This window comes from Choloepus didactylus, chromosome 23 (genome assembly GCF_015220235.1).
Source record: "Choloepus didactylus isolate mChoDid1 chromosome 23, mChoDid1.pri, whole genome shotgun sequence".
NCBI lineage: Eukaryota > Metazoa > Chordata > Mammalia > Pilosa > Megalonychidae > Choloepus > Choloepus didactylus.
Genome location: NC_051329.1, coordinates 5,205,413 through 5,213,528, shown reverse-complemented (window position 1 = coordinate 5,213,528; position 8,116 = coordinate 5,205,413). Strand labels below are relative to the sequence as shown.

Below are 8,116 nucleotides of genomic sequence, written 5' to 3'. Positions count from 1 at the left end.
TGAGGCTCAGAATGTCAATGGCTGAGATGAGTGGGAAAAAATGGGGCATCACAGCTTCTTTCTGGGGGTGAGTGGGAGCTGAGCGTCACCAGCTCCCCCAACCAGTTGAGGATCATTGAGGTCCAGAAGTCTGTTGTGCTTTAAATGTGAAGTAGTCCCTTTGTCCAAGGTTACCCCAAGTGAATGAAGGAACAAATAAAGAACCAGTGTGTTGCCAGTTCTTCACCTGCAAGCTCTGTGAGATCAGAGACTGTGCCTTACTTTCAGCACCGTTCCTGTCAGCCTTGATGAAGCTGGTAGGAGGGATGTTTCTCTGAAGAATATGTGATAATGGCTGGTAAGCACATGAAAATGTGCTCAGCATCATTAGCCATTAAGGAAATGCAAATCAAAACCACAGTGAGAAGCCACTTCCCACCCTCCAGGATGGCTTGATCCAAAGAGGAAGATAAGAGTTGGTGCAGGTGTTGGAAAATTGCCACATCCTACATTGCAGGTGAGAGAGTAAAATCATGCAGCTCCTTTGGAAAACAGCAGGCAGCTCCTCAAAATTTCAAACACAGATTCACTACAGATCCCCAAAATTCCACTCCCGACATATACACAAAGAAATGAAAACATGTCAATATGTTTATAACAAACATTTACAGCAAGTCCTTCATAATAGCCCCAAAGTAGAAACAACCCAGATGTTCATCCATTGAGGAACGAATAAACAAAATGTGATATATCCAGACAATTTGTTCTGCCATAAAAAGGAATCAAGTACTCAGATACACTATAACATGGATGGACCCTGAAAACACGATGCTAAATGAAAGACGTCAAAAATAAACAGCCACATACTAAATGATTCCCTTTATAGGAAGTGCCCAGAATAGTCAAATCCATAGAGACACACAATAGATTACCGATTGCTGGGGAGTAGGATAAAAGGAAATACAGAGTGGCTGTAATCAGTATGGGGTTTCTTTATGGGGTGATGATGATCAGATTGTGTTGATTATTGCACAACTCAATAGACATATTAAAATGCTCTCAACTGTACTCTTTAAAAGAATGCATTTTACGATGTGAATTTTTCTTTTATGTGTTGTGAATTATATCTCAATAAAACTGTTATTAAAATTCCTGAAAAAAAAAAGGTCATTTCAACAACAACAACAAATGCCAACACACTCTCTCTAATACTATCTGTAAAGGATAGCAGTCATTTGGGAAGGATTTTCTGCAGTGCCTGATAACCAAGAAATTCTCATTAAATTTCCCTTATTAACTACACAATTGCCTTCATGTAAGAAAGAATAAAAGGAGACCAGAGCCTTCTCAGTGACTAGTGGGTGCAGGCTTGCCTCTGAAGCCACCACCTGCTCGTCGCCAAAGGAGAACTCAGATTCAAAGGTGGAGACCGCTGTCCGCCCTCTTCCATCCCCACTATCGATTCGCTTGTTGCTTTAAGCAACTTTATCCTCTGCTAAGGTTTGTCCTAAAAACGTCCCCAATGTCACTGCTTTCTGTGGAAGGTGGGAGAAAGACAGTTCAAGGAAAGGAGTGTCCGTCACCTACATATTATGCAGCTTGTGTCCAGCAGACTATGACCTTCCCTTTGGCCCTCGGACAGAAGCTCCTCATCTGTGCCCAGCCAGCGACAGATAAATAGTCCCTTCCGTGCACCAAACTGCTGATCCTTTTCAACACGCAATCTAAGGAAAGGGCTTTCCTCACTGAGTCCTGACAAATAAAGACAACGCCTGCAAATGGGACTTCTCCAGGGAGCTTCCAGGCAGGTTGGACAGCGACAATTATCTGGGAATGGGGCTTTAGGGGGACTGCAAACCCACTCTGTCCCCTCCAGAGTTTGCTCTGTGGCTGGTTTGCAAATTGACTGTGGTTGCCAGGCTGCTTGTTTTCCAGGCTACCGTGGAGCTGCGGAGAGGACGACGGGAATAGGGCAAATTAAAATGCCACAAAGCTTGCAGGTTTTACTGAGGTGTGGTCATGTTTCTTGAATAAACTTTCCTTGAATCGTGTCAAGACTTCGGTTAATTTCCAAAGTTCTGACAAATAGATTTTGACACTTTTTTGCCAGCGTTCTTTTTTTTTTTGGAGGAGTGAGTTTTTGACACTCTACTCCGTCATTCAAGAAGCGCTTTCCTGGGTTTGGTCTTACCAGGTTGCAAGGAAGAGGCGTCTCATAAACAGCCCTAGGAAACAGGGACTTATAGGGAAGTCACAAACGCCATTAGTGCTTCTGCTCGCCTCTTCCTCTCATCTGTGAACTCCCAGGCAAGAGAGAACCTGCTCAGGTGAGTGACTCCCACGCGTTCAGTCGTCAGTGTCTGCCAATAACCACTCCTCACCTCCCATTCACCAGGCACTGCACAGATGTGGCGAAGGAGGAAGGCCAGGCCCAGAACTCATGGAGCTAACGTGTGGGTGTGAGACGCAGAAAGCAACAAGGAAATCGACGAGCGAAAAGATGAGTTCAGTGACAAGAGCTGGGAAAAAATGAAAGTTGTGACAGGGAGCGGCTCTGGGGAGTGGGGCACACTTCTAAGTTAGGGGATCAGAAGATGGCCACTCGTGGGAATTGAGACTCCCAAGCAGAGGCCCCCAGTGGACCTAAGTGGGGACCGAGGGGATGTTCCGGGGTGTTCTAGGGAGTCCGAAGAGCAAGTGCCAAGGTCCTGGAGCAGAAAACCTTCACCTGTCTGAGGAAGAGAAAACAGGTCCTTGTGGTTGAGGAGTGGGTAGAGAAAAGGGAAGGAAAATAGAAATTCTTAACAGGGATTTACCCAAGGAAGAGAGAGAAGTAATATTTTTTTCTGTGTGTTATTCAGGACTGTCTACTTTCTACAGATGAGACACCTGGGACTGGTTAAGGTAAAAGTCTAATCCCAACACTGCAGCAATATCTATTAAATTCAACATATGCATCTTAGGACCGAACATTTCTGTTTACAAATGTATTCCATGGATATTCTAAGAAAAGTTGCACCCAATCATAAGTTCAAGGATGAACATGGCAACACTGTAGTGGGAAATAACTAGAGACAACATAAATGTCTGTCAGTAGATGTCTCCTGGGTAAAATACGGAGAAGTCAGCCCTAAACTAGAGTACCAAAGGACCACTGAAGTGACCGAGATGCATTTTTGTACTGACATTCACCAAGATATACTTTTAAGTGAAAAAAGCAAGATGTACAACACTAGGTACAGTTTGGTACCATATGTGTGAAAAAGGGATTGTACTAATACCTGTGCATTTTTGTGCATGAATCTATTTCTTTATCTGCAACCAACTGGAAAGGGAAACTATTAAACCAGATTCAGGAGTGACAATGAGACTCTCACATGCAGAAACATATACCTGAAGGAATAACAACAAAGTAAATGCCCAAGTTCTCACAATCTAGCTCAAGAACTAGGAGACTACTGATGTGAGCTTATTTTTCACTGCATACCTTTTAGTACCCTTTCATTTATTTATTTATTTATTTTTGCATTGGCATGTATTGCCTTTCAAGAAATAAAATTTTAAAAATAACATGGAGTTGCCGCCGCCCGCCGCCCCCTCCCCTCCACCTGAGCTGCCGCGGCAGCACCTCAGGCGAACGCGGCCAGGGTACAGGAAGTGGAAGGTGGCATCAAGAGGGAATATTTCTAGAACTGTCTACACAACTCATGTCCACTGTGGCTGCCAGAATTTTATTTGATAATGGGCTGCATTAAAAGTAAAGAGAACAAAAGTCCATCCATTAAATATAGAACTGAAAACACTCCAGAGCCTGTGAGCACAAGTATCAGCCGTTATGGGGCAGAACACACTGCAATGTCACCGTCATCATCAGCGAAGGGAACATCTGTTAATTTTAGCAATCTTTCCATAACACCATTTGGAGGATCCTCAGGGGTGACACCTTTTGGAGGAGCATCTTCCTCATTCTCGGTGGTGCCAATTTCATATCCTACTGGTTTAACAGGTGGTGTTACTGTATTTGTGGCCTTATATGATTATGAAGCTAGAACTACAGAACACCTTTCATTTAAGAAGGGTGAAAGATTGCAGATAATTAACAATACGGAAGGAGACTGGTGGGAAGCAAGATCAATTGCTACAGGAAAGAATGGTTATATCCCTAACACTTATGTAGCACCAGCAGATTCCATTCAGGCAGAAGAATGGTATTTTGGCAAAATGGGAAGAAAAGATGCTGAAAGATTACTTCTGAACCCTGGAAATCAACGAGGTATTTTCTTGGTAAGAGAGAGTGAAACTACTAAAGGTGCTTATTCCCTCTCTATTCGTGATTGGGATGGGATAAGAGGTGACAATGTGAAACACTACAAAATTAGGAAGCTTGACAATGGTGGATACTGTATCACAACCAGAGCACAATTTGATACTCTGCAGAAATTAGTGAAACACTACACAGAGCATGCTGATGGTTTATGCCATGAGTTAACAGCTGTGTGTCCAACTGTGAAACCCCAGACACAAGGTCTAGCAAAAGATGCTTGGGAAATCCCTTGAGAATCTTTGCGACTAGAGGTTAAACTAGGACAAGGATGTTTTGGTGAAGTATGGATGGGAACATGGAATGGAACCACAAAAGTAGCAATTAAACACTAAAACCAGGTACGATGATGCCAGAAGCTTTTATTCAAGAGGCTCAGATCATGAAGAAATTAAGACATGATAAACTTGTTCCACTCTATGCGGTTGCTTCTGAAGAGCCAATTTACATTGTCACTGAATTTATGTCTAAAGGGAGTTTACTAGATTTCCTTAAGGAGGGAGATGGAAAGTATTTGAAGCTCCCACAACTGGTTGATATGGCTGCTCAGATTGCTGATGGCATGGCATATATTGAAAGAATGAATTATATCCATCGTGACCTTCGGGCTGCTAATATTCTTGTAGGAGAAAACCTTGCACGCAAAATAGCAGATTTTGGTTTAGCAAGGTTAACTGAAGACAAGGAATATACTGCAAGACAAGGTGCAAAATTCCCAATCAAATGGACAGCTCCTGAGGCTGCACTGTATGGCCGATTTACCATGAAGTCCGATGTGTGGTCACTTGGAATTCTACAGACAGAACTGGTAACAAAGGGCAGAGTTCCACATCCAGGCACGGTAAACCGCGAAGTGCTGGAGCAGGTGGAACGGGGGTATAGGATGCCTTGCCCTCATGCCCTCAGGGCTGTCCAGAATCCCTACATGAATTGAAGAACCTCTGTTGGAAGAAGGACCCTGATGAAAGACCAACATTTGAATACATTCAATCCTTCTTGGAAGACTACTTCACTGCTACAGAGCCACAGTATCAGCCAGGAGAAAATTTATAAGTCAAGTAGCCTATTTTATATGCACAAATCTGCCAAAATATAAAGAACTTGTGTAGAGTTCCTCACTTATGTACAGGAAGCAAAAGAAGAAAATCTTCACTCTGCATGTTTTTTAATGGAATTTTAACTGGAATTCCAGACATGGTTGCACAAAACCACTTTTTTTCCCCCCAAGTGTTAAACTCTAAAGTACCAATGATGAATTTTCCAACTTATTTCAGGGTCCAAAGAAAGTATAGCTAAGATGTTAATGACACTGTGAGTGACAGCATGACAATGAAGAGCAACAAGGCTACTGTTTATAAATCCTTTTCCCCTTATCCCTCAACTCAGAATTGTTAAGGGAAAATTATTTATCATTACAGTCAAAACTTGGGACATAATAAAATCTAAAATCAAGGAATTTCATGGGACCAAACAATTCCATTCCAGTTTTAAAATTTTTTTTGCATTCATTAAGTTGAACTGTTAATATACAATCTTAATATATGCCTCCTTTTGCGTGGAAAAGGGTCAGGTTTCTTGGAAGCAAAAAGGAATATAGGCAGCATCTAAAACTTGATTAAATGTTAGACCTCAGCAGTGGAATTTGAAAGTATAATGTACTATGTTAATACTCATTCACAAAACCACAAAGAGGAATAAAAAAGTTTTCACTTAAATCATTTTCTAAATAGTTTAATTTAGAATAATGAAGATAACTAGAAAGTGAGTAATCTTTTACAAGGTTGCATTGATTTAAAAAGGCAATATGTGATTGAAATTGTATTTCCAATACAAGGGGAAATCTTTTAATCTTTAGATACCATAAAAACTAAGACCCACAATTTAAATAATGCTTTTTCAAAAAATAGACTTGGTATTGTAGATGTTGCTAATATGTACTTATGGAGAAGGGTGCCACAAGTATAAAATATTACTAGATCAGGGACTTGAATGCACTTTTGCTGTTAATGAATATAGACTAAGAGAGAAAAATGTATTTAAAAGAAATGAGAGAAAAAATGTGAAATCTTTACAGGTAGATGAATGGAATATAATGTTTAATGTTGATGTCATGGGGTGACAAAATGGCTTTGCTGGCACTCAGAGCTCCTCACTTATCACTTTTCTGAGACTTTTTAAGAATTATAAGGTATGAGTATAATTTTTCTTAGTATACACACTACATGAATGTTATATCCTCAAAATAGTGAAGTTAAAGCTTCACATTTATTCCAGTGATGCAACTTTTCCTCAAAACCTTTTTAAAACTCCAGTTTCCAAATTTCTGTTTTATCTTACGTTCACTTTTTAAATATACTTAACGGTGACCATTTTTTCTCTTTTAGAATATACTTGATTTGAGGAGGAAAACTAATTCAGAATATAATAATAATGCAGAAAAAAAGGGATTGTTTTTGCCCATTTAAAATTAAAGTAGAGAAGTGCAACATAAAGTAAGACTGGTTTTTATGACTAAGTTACAAAGAAATTCCAAAATATCAATTTGAATAGCAGCATTACTGGTTTAAGTGTCTAGCAAAGGAAAAATGAATCTGATAAAAGTCTGGTATTTATGTTTTTAAAATATTCTATTTTATAGTCACACTTTAAACAAAGCAATAACATCAGGTCCCCATATTTTAGGAATGTAATTTTTAACTACCATCACTTACCTGATTTAATCATGAAATGTAAAATTCTGTGCCATCGTATGTGCTGGAATTTTAAAATGTGACAAATGAACTTCAGGCAAGTTGGCAACAATTCTGGTACTAAAAATTGTGATTGTTTCTTATGTTTACGTAACCTGCTTAGTATTGAATTCCTCTACCAAGGGGTCCTCCTAAGGAAGAGTGTGTCATTATTTACCCTTAACTTCTACAACTCTGTGACATCAGATTTTTAAAGGGCTTTATGTGAACTATGATATTGTAATTTTTCTAAGCATTTTGAAAAGGGTAGCATTATATATGTACTAATGCTCTTAAAAAATATAAGACAGGAAAAGTTGATGGTATTCATTAGGTTTTAACTGAATGGAGCAGTTCCTGGTAATAACAATTGTATAGAAAGGAAATAAAACACTAACTTAATGTGTATTCAGTTTAAATGGCTATGTATTTTTAAATTGCCAAGAAAAATAAACAACTTTGTACATTTAAAAAAAAATAATAATAATAATATGGAGACAATTTTATAATTGAATGAATCCCTCAAAACAGAAACAAAACAAAAATCCAAATATACATGATTTTCCCAAGATTGCAGAAATATAACCTGGATTTGGGTCTCTCTGGCCCCAGAGTCTACTTTATTTCCGCTGACCCTTGCTCTGGACTCCCTGGGGGCCTCTCGCCCTTGAAGTGGACCACGAACGAGCCAACGCTGCTGACGGGACTTGGTCTGTTTGTGACTTTGAGTCCTAAGATGCCTCATGGTTGAAGGCACTGGTTAGAATCTCTTTTCCCAGTTCTTATTTTCAATTCAATTAAGGAAGAATGAATGAGGGACTGAGAGAGACAGACCCTGAGAAAAGCAGCATCGGACAGGATGAGCGAGGTGTGCACTGGCCAAGACCTACCTGGGAAGTTCCAGCAGGAAGACAGATGAGATTGGGAAATTATACATCACACCCGGTGGATATGTTGTGAGTCAGCCCACCGTGTTTATATTAAGAGTGATTTCTGTGTGCAGCACTTGGGTGTGTACAAACCCAAACAGAGACGTCTGTAGGGGAAACAACAGCTTCTACTTCACCCTGAGCAGGAGCACTGCCAG

The 8,116-nt window shown here is 40.0% G+C and overlaps 1 pseudogene; it reads left to right on the top strand.

Annotated features, from left to right (window-relative positions):
- The first annotated feature begins 3,720 nt into the window (after positions 1-3,720).
- LOC119519412 lies at positions 3,721-5,353 on the top strand (annotated as a pseudogene).
- Positions 5,354-8,116: the final 2,763 nt, after the last annotated feature.